The sequence below is a fragment of the Petromyzon marinus genome, unplaced genomic scaffold, assembly GCF_048934315.1.
Source record: "Petromyzon marinus isolate PM22_M1 ecotype Great Lakes invasive population unplaced genomic scaffold, UKy_Petmar_22M1.pri1.0 PM_G_Scaffold_42, whole genome shotgun sequence".
Taxonomy (NCBI): Eukaryota; Metazoa; Chordata; class Hyperoartia; order Petromyzontiformes; family Petromyzontidae; genus Petromyzon; species Petromyzon marinus.
This window is the reverse complement of record NW_027422994.1, coordinates 1,954,809-1,976,724: the sequence shown is the minus strand read 5'-3', so window position 1 is coordinate 1,976,724 and position 21,916 is coordinate 1,954,809. Positions and strand designations below refer to the sequence as shown.

The following is a 21,916-nucleotide window of genomic DNA, read 5'->3' as shown; positions in this document are numbered from 1 at the left end:
TAGACTCACACAGAGACCCATAGACTCACACAGAGAACCATAGAGTCACACAGAGACACATAGACTCACACAGAGACCCATAGACTCACACAGAGACCCATAGACTCACTCAGAGACCCATAGACTCACACAGAGACCCACACACTCACACAGAGACCCATAGACTCACGCAGAGAACCATAGACTCACACAGAGACCCATAGACTTACACAGAGACCCATAGACTCACACAGAGACCCATAGACTAACGCAGAGACCCATAGACTCACACAGAGACCCATAGTCTCACTCAGAGACCCATAGACTCACACAGAGACCCACAGACTCACACAGAGACCCATAGACTCACTCAGAGACCCATAGACTCACGCAGAGAACCATAAACTCACACAGAGACGCATAGACTTACACAGAGACCCATAGACTCACACAGAGACCCATAGACTCACGCAGAGACCCATAGACTCACACAGAGACCCATAGACTCACTCAGAGACCCATAGACTCACACAGAGACCCATAGACTCACACATAGACCCATAGACTCACACAGAGACCCACAGACTCACACAGAGACCCATAGACTCACACATAGACCCATAGACTAACACACAGACCCATAAACTCACACAGAGACCCATAGACTCACACAGAGACCCATAGACTCACACAGAGACCCATAGACTCACACAGAGACACATAGACTCACAGAGAGACCCATAGACTCACACAGAGACACATAGACTCACACAGAGACCCACAGACTCGCACAGAGATCCACAGACTCACACATAGACCCATAGACTCACACAGAGACCCATAAATCACACAGAGACCCATAGACTCACACAGAGACCCATAGACTTACACAGAGACCCACAGACTCACACAGAGACCCATATACTCACACAGAGACCCATAGACTCACTCAGAGACCCATAGACTTACACAGAGACCCACACACTCACACAGAGACCCATAGACTCACACAGAGACCCACAGACTCACACAGAGACCCATAGACTCACACAGAGAACCATAGACTCACACAGAGACCCACAGACTCACACAGAGACCGACAGACTCACACAGAGACCCACAGACTCACACAGAGACCCATAGACTCACACAGAGACCCATAGACTCACACAGAGACCCATAGACTCACACATAGAACCATAGACTCACACAGAGACCCATAGACTCACACAGAGACCCATAGACTCACACAGAGACCCACAGACTCACACAGAGACCCATAGACTCACACAGAGACCCACAGACTCACACAGAGACCCATAGACTCACACATAGACCCATAGACTCACACAGAGCGCCACAGACTCACACAGAGACCGACAGACTCACGCAGAGACCCACAGACTCACACAGAGACCCATAGACTCACACAGAGACCCATAGACTCACACAGAGACCCACAGACTCACACAGAGACCCATAGACTCACACAGAGACCCACAGACTCGCACAGAGATCCACAGACTCACACATAGACCCATAGACTCACACAGAGACCCATAAACTCACACAGAGACCCATAGACTCACACAGAGACCCATAGACTCACACAAAGACCCACAGACTCACGCAGAGACCCATACACTCACACAGAGACCCACAGACTCACACAGAGACCCACAGACTCACACAGAGACCCACAGACTCGCACAGAGATCCACAGACTCACACAGAGACCCATAGACTCACACAGAGACCCATAGACTCACACAGAGACCCATAGACTCACACAGAGACCTATAGAGTCACACAGAGACACATAGACTCACACAGAGACTCATAGACTCACACAGAGACCAATAGACTCACTCAGAGACCCATAGACTCACGCAGAGACCCATAGACTCACATAGAGACCCATAGACTCACTCAGAGACCCATAGACTCACACAGAGACCCATAGACTCACACAGAGACCCATAGACTCACACAGAGACCCATAGACTCACACAGAGACCCACAGACTCACACAGAGACCCATAGACTCACACAGAGACCCACAGACTCACACAGAGACTCATAGACTCACTCAGAGACCCATAGACTCACACAGAGACCCATAGACTCACACAGAGACCCATAGACTCACACAGAGACCCATAGACTCACACAGAGACCCACAGACTCACACAGAGACCCATAGACTCACACAGAGACACATAGACTCACACAGAGACTCATAGACTCACACAGAGACCAATAGACTCACTCAGAGACCCATAGACTCACGCAGAGACCCATAGACTCACATAGAGACCCATAGACTCACTCAGAGACCCATAGACTCACACAGAGACCCATAGACTCACACAGAGACCCATAGACTCACACAGAGACCCATAGACTCACACAGAGACCCACAGACTCACACAGAGACCCATAGACTCACACAGAGACCCACAGACTCACACAGAGACCCACAGACTCGCACAGAGATCCACAGACTCACACATAGACCCATAGACTCACACAGAGACCCATAAACTCACACAGAGACCCATAGACTCACACAGAGACCCATAGACTCACACAAAGACCCACAGACTCACGCAGAGACCCATACACTCACACAGAGACCCACAGACTCACACAGAGACCCACAGACTCACACAGAGACCCACAGACTCGCACAGAGATCCACAGACTCACACAGAGACCCATAGACTCACACAGAGACCCATAGACTCACACAGAGACCCATAGACTCACACAGAGACCCATAGAGTCACACAGAGACACATAGACTCACACAGAGACTCATAGACTCACACAGAGACCAATAGACTCACTCAGAGACCCATAGACTCACGCAGAGACCCATAGACTCACATAGAGACCCATAGACTCACTCAGAGACCCATAGACTCACACAGAGACCCTTAGACTCACACAGAGACCCATAGACTCACACAGAGACCCACAGACTCACACAGAGACCCTTAGACTCACACAGAGACCCATAGACTCACACAGAGACCCATAGACTCACACAGAGACACATAGACTCACACAGAGACACATAGACTCACACAGAGACCCATAGACTCACACAGAGACCCATAGACTCACACAGAGACCCACAGACTCACACAGAGACCCACAGACTCACACAGAGACCCATAGACTCACACAGAGACCCATAGACTCACACAGAGACCCACAGACTCACACAGAGACCCATAGACTCACACAGAGAACCATAGACTCACACAGAGACCCACAGACTCACACAGAGACCGACAGACTCACACAGAGACCCACAGACTCACACAGAGACCCATAGACTCACACAGAGACCCATAGACTCACACAGAGACCCATAGACTCACACATAGAACCATAGACTCACACAGAGACCCATAGACTCACACAGAGACCCATAGACTCACACAGAGACCCACAGACTCACACAGAGACCCATAGACTCACACAGAGACCCACAGACTCACACAGAGACCCATAGACTCACACATAGACCCATAGACTCACACAGAGCGCCACAGACTCACACAGAGACCGACAGACTCACACAGAGACCCACAGACTCACACAGAGACCCATAGACTCACACAGAGACCCATAGACTCACACAGAGACCCACAGACTCACACAGAGACCCATAGACTCACACAGAGACCCACAGACTCGCACAGAGATCCACAGACTCACACATAGACCCATAGACTCACACAGAGACCCATAAACTCACACAGAGACCCATAGACTCACACAGAGACCCATAGACTCACACAAAGACCCACAGACTCACGCAGAGACCCATACACTCACACAGAGACCCACAGACTCACACAGAGACCCACAGACTCACACAGAGACCCACAGACTCGCACAGAGATCCACAGACTCACACAGAGACCCATAGACTCACACAGAGACCCATAGACTCACACAGAGACCCATAGACTCACACAGAGACCTATAGAGTCACACAGAGACACATAGACTCACACAGAGACTCATAGACTCACACAGAGACCAATAGACTCACTCAGAGACCCATAGACTCACGCAGAGACCCATAGACTCACATAGAGACCCATAGACTCACTCAGAGACCCATAGACTCACACAGAGACCCATAGACTCACACAGAGACCCATAGACTCACACAGAGACCCATAGACTCACACAGAGACCCACAGACTCACACAGAGACCCATAGACTCACACAGAGACCCACAGACTCACACAGAGACCCACAGACTCGCACAGAGATCCACAGACTCACACATAGACCCAAAGACTCACACAGAGACCCATAAACTCACACAGAGACCCATAGACTCACACAGAGACCCATAGACTCACACAAAGACCCACAGACTCACGCAGAGACCCATACACTCACACAGAGACCCACAGACTCACACAGAGACCCACAGACTCACACAGAGACCCATAGACTCGCACAGAGATCCACAGACTCACACAGAGACCCATAGACTCACACAGAGACCCATAGACTCACACAGAGACCCATAGACTCACACAGAGACCCATAGAGTCACACAGAGACACATAGACTCACACAGAGACTCATAGACTCACACAGAGACCAATAGACTCACTCAGAGACCCATAGTCTCACGCAGAGACGCATAGACTCACACAGAGACCCATAGACTCACACAGAGACCCATAGACTCACACAGAGACCCACAGACTCACACAGAGACCCACAGACTCACACAGAGACCCATAGACTCACACAGAGACCCATAGACTCACACAGAGACCCATAGACTCACACAGAGACCCATAGACTCACACAGAGACACATAGACTCACACAGAGAAACATAGACTCACACAGAGACCCATAGACTCACACAGAGACCCATAGACTCACACAGAGACACATAGACTCACACAGAGACCCATAGACTCACACAGAGACCCACAGACTCACACAGAGACCCACAGACTCACACAGAGACCCACAGACTCGCACAGAGATCCACAGACTCACACATAGACCCGTAGACTCACACAGAGACCCATAAACTCACACAGAGACCCATAGGCTCACACAGAGACCCATAGACTTACACAGAGACCCACAGACTCACACAGAGACCCACAGACTCACACAGAGACACATAGACTCACACAGAGACCCATAGACTCACACAGAGACACATAGACTCACACAGAGACACATAGACTCACACAGAGACCCATAGACTCACACAGAGACCCATAGACTCACACAGAGACCCACAGACTCACACAGAGACCCACAGACTCACACAGAGTCCCATAGACTCACACAGAGACCCATAGACTCACACAGAGACCCATAGACTCACACAGAGACCCATAGACTCACACAGAGACCCACAGACTCGCACAGAGATCCACAGACTCACACATAGACCCATAGACTCACACAGAGACCCATAAACTCACACAGAGACCCATAGACTCACACAGAGACCCATAGACTCACACAAAGACCCACAGACTCACGCAGAGACCCATACACTCACACAGAGACCCACAGACTCACACAGAGACCCACAGACTCACACAGAGACCCACAGACTCGCACAGAGATCCACAGACTCACACAGAGACCCATAGACTCACACAGAGACCCATAGACTCACACAGAGACCCATAGACTCACACAGAGACCCATAGAGTCACACAGAGACACATAGACTCACACAGAGACTCATAGACTCACACAGAGACCAATAGACTCACTCAGAGACCCATAGACTCACGCAGAGACCCATAGACTCACATAGAGACCCATAGACTCACTCAGAGACCCATAGACTCACACAGAGACCCTTAGACTCACACAGAGACCCATAGACTCACACAGAGACCCACAGACTCACACAGAGACACATAGACTCACACAGAGACCCATAGACTCACACAGAGACACATAGACTCACACAGAGACACATAGACTCACACAGAGACCCATAGACTCACACAGAGACCCATAGACTCACACAGAGACCCACAGACTCACACAGAGACCCACAGACTCACACAGAGTCCCATAGACTCACACAGAGACCCATAGACTCACACAGAGATGCATAGACTCACACAGAGACCCATAGACTCACACAGAGACACATAGACTCACACAGAGAAACATAGACTCACACAGAGACCCATAGACTCACACAGAGACCCATAGACTCACACAGAGACACATAGACTCACACAGAGACCCATAGACTCACACAGAGACCCACAGACTCACACAGAGACCCACAGACTCACACAGAGACCCACAGACTCGCACAGAGATCCACAGACTCACACATAGACCCATAGACTCACACAGAGACCCATAAACTCACACAGAGACCCATAGGCTCACACAGAGACCCATAGACTTACACAGAGACCCACAGACTCACACAGAGACCCACAGACTCACACAGAGACCCACAGACTCACACAGAGACCCATAGACTCACACAGAGACACATAGACTCACACAGAGACACATAGACTCACACAGAGACCCATAGACTCACACAGAGACCCATAGACTCACACAGAGACCCACAGACTCACACAGAGACCCACAGACTCACACAGAGACCCACAGACTCACACAGAGACCCATAGACTCACACAGAGACCCATAGACTCACACAGAGACCCATAGACTCACACAGAGACCCATAGACTCACACAGAGACACATAGACTCACACAGAGAAACATAGACTCACACAGAGACCCATAGACTCACACAGAGACCCATAGACTCACACAGAGACACATAGACTCACACAGAGACCCATAGACTCACACAGAGACCCACAGACTCACACAGAAACCCATAGACTCACACAGAGACCCACAGAATCACACAGAGACCCACAGACTCGCACAGAGATCCACAGACTCACACATAGACCCATAGACTCACACAGAGACCCATAAACTCACACAGAGACCCATAGGCTCACACAGAGACCCATAGACTTACACAGAGACCCACAGACTCACACAGAGACCCATAGACTCACACAGAGACCCACATACTCACACAGAGACCCATAGACTCACACAGAAACCCATAGACTCACACAGAGACCCATAGACTCACACAGAGACCCATAGACTCACACAGAGACCCACAGACTCACACAGAGACCCATAGACTCAGAAAGCGACCCATAGACTCACACAGAGATCCACAGACTCACACATAGACCCATAGACTCACACAGAGACCCATAAACTCACACAGAGACCCATAGACTCACACAGAGACCCATAGATTCACGCAGAGACACATAGACTCACACAGAGACCCACAGACTCAGGCAGAGACCCATAGACTCACACAGAGACCCACAGACTCACACAGAGACCCATAGACTCACACAGAGACACATAGACTCACACAGAGACCCATAGACTCACACAGAGACACATAGACTCACACAGAGACCCATAGACTCACACAGAGACCCATAGACTCACACAGAGACCCACAGACTCACGCAGAGACCCACAGACTCACACAGAGACCCATAGACTCACACAGAGACCCATAGACTAACACAGAGACCCATAAACTCACACAGAAACCCATAGACTCACACAGAGACACATAGACTCACACAGAGACCCTTAGACTCACACAGAGACCCACAGACTCACACAGAGACCCATAGACTCACACAGAGACCCACAGACTCACACAGAGACCCACAGACTCGCACAGAGATCCACAGACTCACACATAGACCCATAGACTCACACAGAGACCCATAAACTCACACAGAGACCCATAGACTCACACAGAGACCCACAGACTCACACAGAGACCCATAGACTCACACAGAGACCCACAGACTCACACAGAGACCCATAGACTCACACAGAGACCCATAGACTCACACAGAGACCCATAGACTCACACAGAGACCCACAGACTCACACAGAGACCCATAGACTCACAAAGCGACCCATAGACTCACACAGAGATCCACAGACTCACACATAGACCCATAGACTCACACAGAGACCCATAAACTCACACAGAGACCCATAGACTCACACAGAGACCCATAGACTCACACAGAGACCCATAGACTCACACAGAGACCCATAGACTCACACAGAGACCCATAGATTCACGCAGAGACACATAGACTCACACAGAGACCCACAGACTCACACAGAGACCCATAGACTCACACAGAGACCCACAGACTCACACAGAGACCCATAGACTCACACAGAGACCCACAGACTCACACAGAGACCCATAGACTCACAAAGCGACCCATAGACTCACACAGAGATCCACAGACTCACACATAGACCCATAGACTCACACAGAGACCCATAAACTCACACAGAGACCCATAGACTCACACAGAGACCCATAGACTCACACAGAGACCCATAGACTCACACAGAGACCCATAGACTCACACAGAGACCCATAGATTCATGCAGAGACACATAGACTCACACAGAGACCCACAGACTCAGGCAGAGACCCATAGACTCACACAGAGACCCACAGACTCACACAGAGACCCATAGACTCACACCGAGACACATAGACTCACACAGAGACCCATAGACTCACACAGAGACACATAGACTCACACAGAGACCCATAGACTCACACAGAGACCCATAGACTCACACAGAGACCCATAGACTCACACAGAGACCCACAGACTCACGCAGAGACCCATACACTCACACAGAGACCCACAGACTCACACAGAGACCCACAGACTCACACAGAGACCCACAGACTCGCACAGAGATCCACAGACTCACACAGAGACCCATAGACTCACACAGAGACCCATAGACTCACACAGAGACCCATAGACTCACACAGAGACCCATAGACTCACACAGAGACCCATAGAGTCACACAGAGACACATAGACTCACACAGAGACCCATAGACTCACGCAGAGACCCATAGACTCACATAGAGACCCATAGACTCACTCAGAGACCCATAGACTCACACAGAGACCCTAAGACTCACACAGAGACCCATAGACTCACACAGAGACCCACAGACTCACACAGAGACACATAGACTCACACAGAGACCCATAGACTCACACAGAGACCCATAGACTCACACAGAGACCCATAGACTCACACAGAGACCCATAGACTCACACAGAGACCCACAGACTCACACAGAGACCCATAGACTCACACAGAGACCCATAAACTCACACAGAGACCCATAGGCTCACACAGAGACCCATAGACTTACACAGAGACCCACAGACTCACACAGAGACCCACAGACTCACACAGAGACACATAGACTCACACAGAGACCCATAGACTCACACAGAGACACATAGACTCACACAGAGACACATAGACTCACACAGAGACCCATAGACTCACACAGAGACCCACAGACTCACACAGAGACCCACAGACTCACACAGAGACCCATAGACTCACACAGAGACCCATAGACTCACACAGAGACCCATAGACTCACACAGAGACCCATAGACTCACACATAGACTCACACAGAGAAACATAGACTCACACAGAGACCCATAGACTCACACAGAGACCCATAGACTCACACAGAGACACATAGACTCACACAGAGACCCATAGACTCACACAGAGACCCACAGACTCACACAGAAACCCATAGACTCACACAGAGACCCACAGACTCACACAGAGACCCACAGACTCGCACAGAGATCCACAGACTCACGCATAGACCCATAGACTCACACAGAGACCCATAAACTCACACAGAGACCCATAGGCTCACACAGAGACCCATAGACTTACACAGAGACCCACAGACTCACACAGAGACCCATAGACTCACACAGAGACCCACATACTCACACAGAGACCCATAGACTCACACAGAGACCCATAGACTCACACAGAGACCCATAGACTCACACAGAGACCCATAGACTCACACAGAGACCCACAGACTCACACAGAGACCCATAGACTCACAAAGCGACCCATAGACTCACACAGAGATCCACAGACTCACACATAGACCCATAGACTCACACAGAGACCCATAAACTCACACAGAGACCCATAGACTCACACAGAGACCCATAGATTCACGCAGAGACACATAGACTCACACAGAGACCCACAGACTAAGGCAGAGACCCATAGACTCACACAGAGACCCACAGACTCACACAGAGACCCATAGACTCACACAGAGACACATAGACTCACACAGAGACCCATAGACTCACACAGAGACACATAGACTCACACAGAGACCCAGAGACTCACACAGAGACCCATAGACTCACACAGAGACCCATAGACTCACGCAGAGGCCCATGCACTCACACAGAGACCCACAGACTCACACAGAGACCCACAGACTCACACAGAGACCCACAGACTCGCACAGAGATCCACAGACTCACACAGAGACCCATAGACTCACACAGAGACCCATAGACTCACACAGAGACCCATAGACTCACACAGAGACCCATAGACTCACACAGAGACCCATAGAGTCACACAGAGACACATAGACTCACACAGAGACCCATAGACTCACACAGAGACCAATAGACTCACTCAGAGACCCATAGACTCACGCAGAGACCCATAGACTCACATAGAGACCCATAGACTCACTCAGAGACCCATAGACTCACACAGAGACCCTTCGACTCACACAGAGACCCATAGACTCACACAGAGACCCACAGACTCACACAGAGACACATAGACTCACACAGAGACCCATAGACTCACACAGAGACCCATAGACTCACACAGAGACCCACAGACTCACACAGAGACCCATAGGCTCGCACAGAGATCCATAGACCCACACATAGACCCATAGACTAACACAGAGACCCATAAACTCACACAGAGACCCATAGACTCACACAGAGACACATAGACTCACACAGAGACCCATAGACTCACACAGAGACCCACAGACTCACACAGAGACCCATAGACTCACACAGAGACCCACAGACTCACACAGAGACCCACAGACTCGCACAGAGGTCCACAGACTCACACATAGACCCATAGACTCACACAGAGACCCATAAACTCACACAGAGACCCATAGACTCACACAGAGACCCATAGACTTACACAGAGACCCACAGACTCACACAGAGACCCATAGACTCGCACAGAGACCCACAGACTCACACAGAGACCCATAGACTCACACAGAGACCCATAGACTCACACAGAGACCCATAGACTCACACAGAGACCCACAGACTCACACAGAGACCCATAGACTCACAAAGCGACCCATAGACTCACACAGAGATCCACAGACTCACACATAGACCCATAGACTCACACAGAGACCCATAAACTCACACAGAGACCCATAGACTCACACAGAGACCCATAGACTCACACAGAGACCCATAGACTCACACAGAGACCCATAGACTCACACAGAGACCCATAGATTCATGCAGAGACACATAGACTCACACAGAGACCCACAGACTCACACAGAGACCCATAGACTCACACAGAGACCCACAGACTCACACAGAGACCCATAGACTCACACAGAGACCCACAGACTCACACAGAGACCCATAGACTCACAAAGCGACCCATAGACTCACACAGAGATCCACAGACTCACACATAGACCCATAGACTCACACAGAGACCCATAAACTCACACAGAGACCCATAGACTCACACAGAGACCCATAGACTCACACAGAGACCCATAGACTCACACAGAGACCCATAGACTCACACAGAGACCCATAGATTCACGCAGAGACACATAGACTCACACAGAGACCCACAGACTCAGGCAGAGACCCATAGACTCACACAGAGACCCACAGACTCACACAGAGACCCATAGACTCACACCGAGACACATAGACTCACACAGAGACCCATAGACTCACACAGAGACACATAGACTCACACAGAGACCCATAGACTCACACAGAGACCCATAGACTCACACAGAGACCCATAGACTCACACAGAGACCCACAGACTCACGCAGAGACCCATACACTCACACAGAGACCCACAGACTCACACAGAGACCCACAGACTCACACAGAGACCCACAGACTCGCACAGAGATCCACAGACTCACACAGAGACCCATAGACTCACACAGAGACCCATAGACTCACACAGAGACCCATAGACTCACACAGAGACCCATAGACTCACACAGAGACCCATAGAGTCACACAGAGACACATAGACTCACACAGAGACCCATAGACTCACGCAGAGACCCATAGACTCACATAGAGACCCATAGACTCACTCAGAGACCCATAGACTCACACAGAGACCCTAAGACTCACACAGAGACCCATAGACTCACACAGAGACCCACAGACTCACACAGAGACACATAGACTCACACAGAGACCCATAGACTCACACAGAGACCCATAGACTCACACAGAGACCCATAGACTCACACAGAGACCCATAGACTCACACAGAGACCCATAGGCTCACACAGAGACCCATAGACTTACACAGAGACCCACAGACTCACACAGAGACCCACAGACTCACACAGAGACACATAGACTCACACAGAGACCCATAGACTCACACAGAGACACATAGACTCACACAGAGACACATAGACTCACACAGAGACCCATAGACTCACACAGAGACCCACAGACTCACACAGAGACCCACAGACTCACACAGAGACCCATAGACTCACACAGAGACCCATAGACTCACACAGAGACCCATAGACTCACACAGAGACCCATAGACTCACACAGAGACACATAGACTCACACAGAGAAACATAGACTCACACAGAGACCCATAGACTCACACAGAGACCCATAGACTCACACAGAGACACATAGACTCACACAGAGACCCATAGACTCACACAGAGACCCACAGACTCACACAGAAACCCATAGACTCACACAGAGACCCACAGACTCACACAGAGACCCACAGACTCGCACAGAGATCCACAGACTCACACATAGACCCATAGACTCACACAGAGACCCATAAACTCACACAGAGACCCATAGGCTCACACAGAGACCCATAGACTTACACAGAGACCCACAGACTCACACAGAGACCCATAGACTCACACAGAGACCCACATACTCACACAGAGACCCATAGACTCACACAGAGACCCATAGACTCACACAGAGACCCATAAACTCACACAGAGACCCATAGACTCACACAGAGACCCATAGACTTACACAGAGACCCACAGACTCACACAGAGACCCATAGACTCACACAGAGACCCACATACTCACACAGAGACCCATAGACTCACACAGAGACCCATAGACTCACACAGAGACCCATAGACTCACACAGAGACCCACAGACTCACACAGAGACCCATAGGCTCGCACAGAGATCCATAGACCCACACATAGACCCATAGACTAACACAGAGACCCATAAACTCACACAGAGACCCATAGACTCACACAGAGACACATAGACTCACACAGAGACCCATAGACTCACACAGAGACCCACAGACTCACACAGAGACCCATAGACTCACACAGAGACCCACAGACTCACACAGAGACCCACAGACTCGCACAGAGATCCACAGACTCACACATAGACCCATAGACTCACACAGAGACCCATAAACTCACACAGAGACCCATAGACTCACACAGAGACCCATAGACTTACACAGAGACCCACAGACTCACACAGAGACCCATAGACTCGCACAGAGACCCACAGACTCACACAGAGACCCATAGACTCACACAGAGACCCATAGACTCACACAGAGACCCATAGACTCACACAGAGACCCACAGACTCACACAGAGACCCATAGACTCACAAAGCGACCCATAGACTCACACAGAGATCCACAGACTCACACATAGACCCATAGACTCACACAGAGACCCATAAACTCGCACAGAGACCCATAGACTCACACAGAGACCCATAGACTCACACAGAGACCCATAGACTCACACAGAGACCCATAGACTCACACAGAGACCCATAGATTCACGCAGAGACACATAGACTCACACAGAGACCCACAGACTCACACAGAGACCCATAGACTCACACAGAGACCCACAGACTCACACAGAGACCCATAGACTCACACAGAGACCCACAGACTCACACAGAGACCCATAGACTCACAAAGCGACCCATAGACTCACACAGAGATCCACAGACTCACACATAGACCCATAGACTCACACAGAGACCCATAAACTCACACAGAGACCCATAGACTCACACAGAGACCCATAGACTCACACAGAGACCCATAGACTCACACAGAGACCCATAGACTCACACAGAGACCCATAGATTCACGCAGAGACACATAGACTCACACAGAGACCCACAGACTCAGGCAGAGACCCATAGACTCACACAGAGACCCACAGACTCACACAGAGACCCATAGACTCACACCGAGACACATAGACTCACACAGAGACCCATAGACTCACACAGAGACACATAGACTCACACAGAGACCCATAGACTCACACAGAGACCCATAGACTCACACAGAGACCCATAGACTCACACAGAGACCCACAGACTCACGCAGAGACCCATACACTCACACAGAGACCCACAGACTCACACAGAGACCCACAGACTCACACAGAGACCCACAGACTCGCACAGAGATCCACAGACTCACACAGAGACCCATAGACTCACACAGAGACCCATAGACTCACACAGAGACCCATAGACTCACACAGAGACCCATAGAGTCACACAGAGACACATAGACTCACACAGAGACCCATAGACTCACGCAGAGACCCATAGACTCACATAGAGACCCATAGACTCACTCAGAGACCCATAGACTCACACAGAGACCCTAAGACTCACACAGAGACCCATAGACTCACACAGAGACCCACAGACTCACACAGAGACACATAGACTCACACAGAGACCCATAGACTCACACAGAGACCCATAGACTCACACAGAGACCCATAGACTCACACAGAGACCCATAGGCTCACACAGAGACCCATAGACTTACACAGAGACCCACAGACTCACACAGAGACCCACAGACTCACACAGAGACACATAGACTCACACAGAGACCCATAGACTCACACAGAGACACATAGACTCACACAGAGACACATAGACTCACACAGAGACCCATAGACTCACACAGAGACCCACAGACTCACACAGAGACCCACAGACTCACACAGAGACCCATAGACTCACACAGAGACCCATAGACTCACACAGAGACCCATAGACTCACACAGAGACCCATAGACTCACACAGAGACACATAGACTCACACAGAGAAACATAGACTCACACAGAGACCCATAGACTCACACAGAGACCCATAGACTCACACAGAGACACATAGACTCACACAGAGATCCATAGACTCACACAGAGACCCACAGACTCACACAGAAACCCATAGACTCACACAGAGACCCACAGACTCACACAGAGACCCACAGACTCGCACAGAGATCCACAGACTCACACATAGACCCATAGACTCACACAGAGACCCATAAACTCACACAGAGACCCATAGGCTCACACAGAGACCCATAGACTTACACAGAGACCCACAGACTCACACAGAGACCCATAGACTCACACAGAGACCCACATACTCACACAGAGACCCATAGACTCACACAGAGACCCATAGACTCACACAGAGACCCATAAACTCACACAGAGACCCATAGACTCACACAGAGACCCATAGACTTACACAGAGACCCACAGACTCACACAGAGACCCATAGACTCACACAGAGACCCACATACTCACACAGAGACCCATAGACTCACACAGAGACCCATAGACTCACACAGAGACCCATAGACTCACACAGAGACCCACAGACTCACACAGAGACCCATAGACTCACAAAGCGACCCATAGACTCACACAGAGATCCACAGACTCACACATAGACCCATAGACTCACACAGAGACCCATAAACTCACACAGAGACCCATAGACTCACACAGAGACCCATAGATTCACGCAGAGACACATAGACTCACACAGAGACCCACAGACTCAGGCAGAGACCCATAGACTCACACAGAGACCCATAGACTCACACAGAGACACATAGACTCACACAGAGACCCATAGACTCACACAGAGACACATAGACTCACACAGAGACCCATAGACTCACACAGAGACCCATAGACTCACACAGAGACCCATAGACTCACACAGAGACCCACAGACTCACGCAGAGACCCATACACTCACACAGAGACCCACAGACTCACACAGAGACCCACAGACTCACACAGAGACCCACAGACTCGCACAGAGATCCACCGACTCACACAGAGACCCATAGACTCACACAGAGACCCATAGACTCACACAGAGACCCATAGACTCACACAGAGACCCATAGAGTCACACAGAGACACATAGACTCACACAGAGACCCATAGACTCACACAGAGACCAATAGACTCACTCAGAGACCCATAGACTCACGCAGAGACCCATAGACTCACATAGAGACCCATAGACTCACTCAGAGACCCATAGACTCACACAGAGACCCTTCGACTCACACAGAGACCCATAGACTCACACAGAGACCCACAGACTCACACAGAGACACATAGACTCACACAGAGACCCATAGACTCACACAGAGACCCATAGACTCACACAGAGACCCACAGACTCACACAGAGACCCATAGGCTCGCACAGAGATCCATAGACCCACACATAGACCCATAGACTAACACAGAGACCCATAAACTCACACAGAGACCCATAGACTCACACAGAGACACATAGACTCACACAGAGACCCATAGACTCACACAGAGACCCACAGACTCACACAGAGACCCATAGACTCACACAGAGACCCACAGACTCACACAGAGACCCACAGACTCGCACAGAGATCCACAGACTCACACATAGACCCATAGACTCGCACAGAGACCCATAAACTCACACAGAGACCCATAGACTCACACAGAGACCCATAGACTTACACAGAGACCCACAGACTCACACAGAGACCCATAGACTCACACAGAGACCCACAGACTCACACAGAGACCCATAGACTCACACAGAGACCCATAGACTCACACAGAGACCCATAGACTCACACAGAGACCCACAGACTCACACAGAGACCCATAGACTCATAAAGCGACCCATAGACTCACACAGAGATCCACAGACTCACACATAGACCCATAGACTCACACAGAGACCCATAAACTCACACAGAGACCCATAGACCCACACAGAGACCCATAGGCTCACACAGAGACCCATAGACTTACACAGAGACCCACAGACTCACACAGAGACCCACAGACTCACACAGAGACACATAGACTCACACAGAGACCCATAGACTCACACAGAGGCCCATAGACTTACACAGAGACCCACAGACTCACACAGAGACCCATAGACTCACACAGAGACCCACATACTCACACAGAGACCCATAGACTCACACAGAGACCCATAGACTCACACAGAGACCCATAGACTCACACAGAGACCCATAGACTCACACAGAGACCCACAGACTCACACAGAGACCCATAGACTCACAAAGCGACCCATAGACTCACACAGAGATCCACAGACTCACACATAGACCCATAGACTCACACAGAGACCCATAAACTCACACAGAGACCCATAGACTCACACAGAGACCCATAGATTCACGCAGAGACACATAGACTCACACAGAGACCCACAAACTAAGGCAGAGACCCATAGACTCACACAGAGACCCACAGACTCACACAGAGACCCATAGACTCACACAGAGACACATAGACTCACACAGAGACCCATAGACTCACACAGAGACACATAGACTCACACAGAGACCCATAGACTCACACAGAGACCCATAGACTCACACAGAGACCCATAGACTCACGCAGAGGCCCATGCACTCACACAGAGACCCACAGACTCACACAGAGACCCACAGACTCACACAGAGACCCACAGACTCGCACAGAGATCCACAGACTCACACAGAGACCCATAGACTCACACAGAGACCCATAGACTCACACAGAGACCCATAGACTCACACAGAGACCCATAGACTCACACAGAGACCCATAGAGTCACACAGAGACACATAGACTCACACAGAGACCCATAGACTCACACAGAGACCAATAGACTCACTCAGAGACCCATAGACTCACGCAGAGACCCATAGACTCACATAGAGACCCATAGACTCACTCAGAGACCCATAGACTCACACAGAGACCCTTCGACTCACACAGAGACCCATAGACTCACACAGAGACCCACAGACTCACACAGAGACACATAGACTCACACAGAGACCCATAGACTCACACAGAGACCCATAGACTCACACAGAGACCCACAGACTCACACAGAGACCCATAGGCTCGCACAGAGATCCATAGACCCACACATAGACCCATAGACTAACACAGAGACCCATAAACTCACACAGAGACCCATAGACTCACACAGAGACACATAGACTCACACAGAGACCCATAGACTCACACAGAGACCCACAGACTCACACAGAGACCCATAGACTCACACAGAGACCCACAGACTCACACAGAGACCCACAGACTCGCACAGAGATCCACAGACTCACACATAGACCCATAGACTCACACAGAGACCCATAAACTCACACAGAGACCCATAGACTCACACAGAGACCCATAGACTTACACAGAGACCCACAGACTCACACAGAGACCCATAGACTCACACAGAGACCCACAGACTCACACAGAGACCCATAGACTCACACAGAGACCCATAGACTCACACAGAGACCCATAAACTCACACAGAGACCCACAGACTCACACAGAGACCCATAGACTCATAAAGCGACCCATAGACTCACACAGAGATCCACAGACTCACACATAGACCCATAGACTCACACAGAGACCCATAAACTCACACAGAGACCCATAGACCCACACAGAGACCCATAGGCTCACACGGAGACCCATAGACTTACACAGAGACCCACAGACTCACACAGAGACCCACAGACTCACACAGAGACACATAGACTCACACAGAGACCCATAGACTCACACAGAGACCCATAGACTTACACAGAGACCCACAGACTCACACAGAGACCCATAGACTCACACAGAGACCCACATACTCACACAGAGACCCATAGACTCACACAGAGACCCATAGACTCACACAGAGACCCATAGACTCACACAGAGACCCACAGACTCACACAGAGACCCATAGACTCACAAAGCGACCCATAGACTCACACAGAGATCCACAGACTCACACATAGACCCATAGACTCACACAGAGACCCATAAACTCACACAGAGACCCATAGACTCACACAGAGACCCATAGATTCACGCAGAGACACATAGACTCACACAGAGACCCACAGACTAAGGCAGAGACCCATAGACTCACACAGAGACCCACAGACTCACACAGAGACCCATAGACTCACACAGAGACACATAGACTCACACAGAGACCCATAGACTCACACAGAGACACATAGACTCACACAGAGACCCATAGACTCACACAGAGACCCATAGACTCACGCAGAGGCCCATGCACTCACACAGAGACCCACAGACTCACACAGAGACCCACAGACTCACACAGAGACCCACAGACTCGCACAGAGATCCACAGACTCACACAGAGACCCATAGACTCACACAGAGACCCATAGACTCACACAGAGACCCATAGACTCACACAGAGACCCATAGACTCACACAGAGACCCATAGAGTCACACAGAGACACATAGACTCACACAGAGACCCATAGACTCACACAGAGACCAATAGACTCACTCAGAGACCCATAGACTCACGCAGAGACCCATAGACTCACATAGAGACCCATAGACTCACTCAGAGACCCATAGACTCACACAGAGACCCTTCGACTCACACAGAGACCCATAGACTCACACAGAGACCCACAGACTCACACAGAGACACATAGACTCACACAGAGACCCATAGACTCACACAGAGACCCATAGACTCACACAGAGACCCACAGACTCACACAGAGACCCATAGGCTCGCAAAGAGATCCATAGACCCACACATAGACCCATAGACTAACACAGAGACCCATAAACTCACACAGAGACCCATAGACTCACACAGAGACACATAGACTCACACAGAGAACCCATAGACTCACACAGAGACCCACAGACTCACACAGAGACCCATAGACTCACACAGAGACCCACAGACTCACACAGAGACCCACAGACTCGCACAGAGATCCACAGACTCACACATAGACCCATAGACTCACACAGAGACCCATAAACTCACACAGAGACCCATAGACTCACACAGAGACCCATAGACTTACACAGAGACCCACAGACTCACACAGAGACCCATAGACTCACACAGAGACCCACAGACTCACACAGAGACCCATAGACTCACACAGAGACCCATAGACTCACACAGAGACCCATAGACTCACACAGAGACCCACAGACTCACACAGAGACCCATAGACTCACAAAGCGACCCATAGACTCACACAGAGATCCACAGACTCACACATAGACCCATAGACTCACACAGAGACCCATAAACTCACACAGAGACCCATAGACTCACACAGAGACCCATAGACTCACACAGAGACCCATAGACTCACACAGAGACCCATAGACTCACACAGAGACCCATAGATTCACGCAGAGACACATAGACTCACACAGAGACCCACAGACTCACACAGAGACCCATAGACTCACACAGAGACCCACAGACTCACACAGAGACCCATAGACTCACACAGAGACCCACAGACTCACACAGAGACCCATAGACTCACAAAGCGACCCATAGACTCACACAGAGATCCACAGACTCACACATAGACCCATAGACTCACACAGAGACCCATAAACTCACACAGAGACCCATAGACTCACACAGAGACCCATAGACTCACACAGAGACCCATAGACTCACACAGAGACCCATAGATTCACGCAGAGACACATAGACTCACACAGAGACCCACAGACTCAGGCAGAGACCCATAGACTCACACAGAGACCCACAGACTCACACAGAGACCCATAGACTCACACCGAGACACATAGACTCACACAGAGACCCATAGACTCACACAGAGACACATAGACTCACACAGAGACCCATAGACTCACACAGAGACCCATAGACTCACACAGAGACCCATAGACTCACACAGAGACCCACAGACTCACGCAGAGACCCATACACTCACACAGAGACCCACAGACTCACACAGAGACCCACAGACTCACACAGAGACCCACAGACTCGCACAGAGATCCACAGACTCACACAGAGACCCATAGACTCACACAGAGACCCATAGACTCACACAGAGACCCATAGACTCACACAGAGACCCATAGACTCACACAGAGACCCATAGAGTCACACAGAGACACATAGACTCACACAGAGACCCATAGACTCACGCAGAGACCCATAGACTCACATAGAGACCCATAGACTCACTCAGAGACCCATAGACTCACACAGAGACCCTAAGACTCACACAGAGACCCATAGACTCACACAGAGACCCACAGACTCACACAGAGACACATAGACTCACACAGAGACCCATAGACTCACACAGAGACCCATAGACTCACACAGAGACCCATAGACTCACACAGAGACCCATAGACTCACACAGAGACCCATAGGCTCACACAGAGACCCATAGACTTACACAGAGACCCACAGA

At 50.3% G+C, this 21,916-nt stretch overlaps 1 protein-coding gene across 1 annotated transcript in view; it reads left to right on the top strand.

Annotated features, from left to right (window-relative positions):
- LOC142917111 (ADP-ribosylation factor-like protein 2-binding protein) overlaps nucleotides 1-21,916 on the top strand; it is a 169,972-nt gene that overhangs the window by 15,018 nt on the left and 133,038 nt on the right. The gene's annotated exons all lie outside the window — the stretch shown is intronic.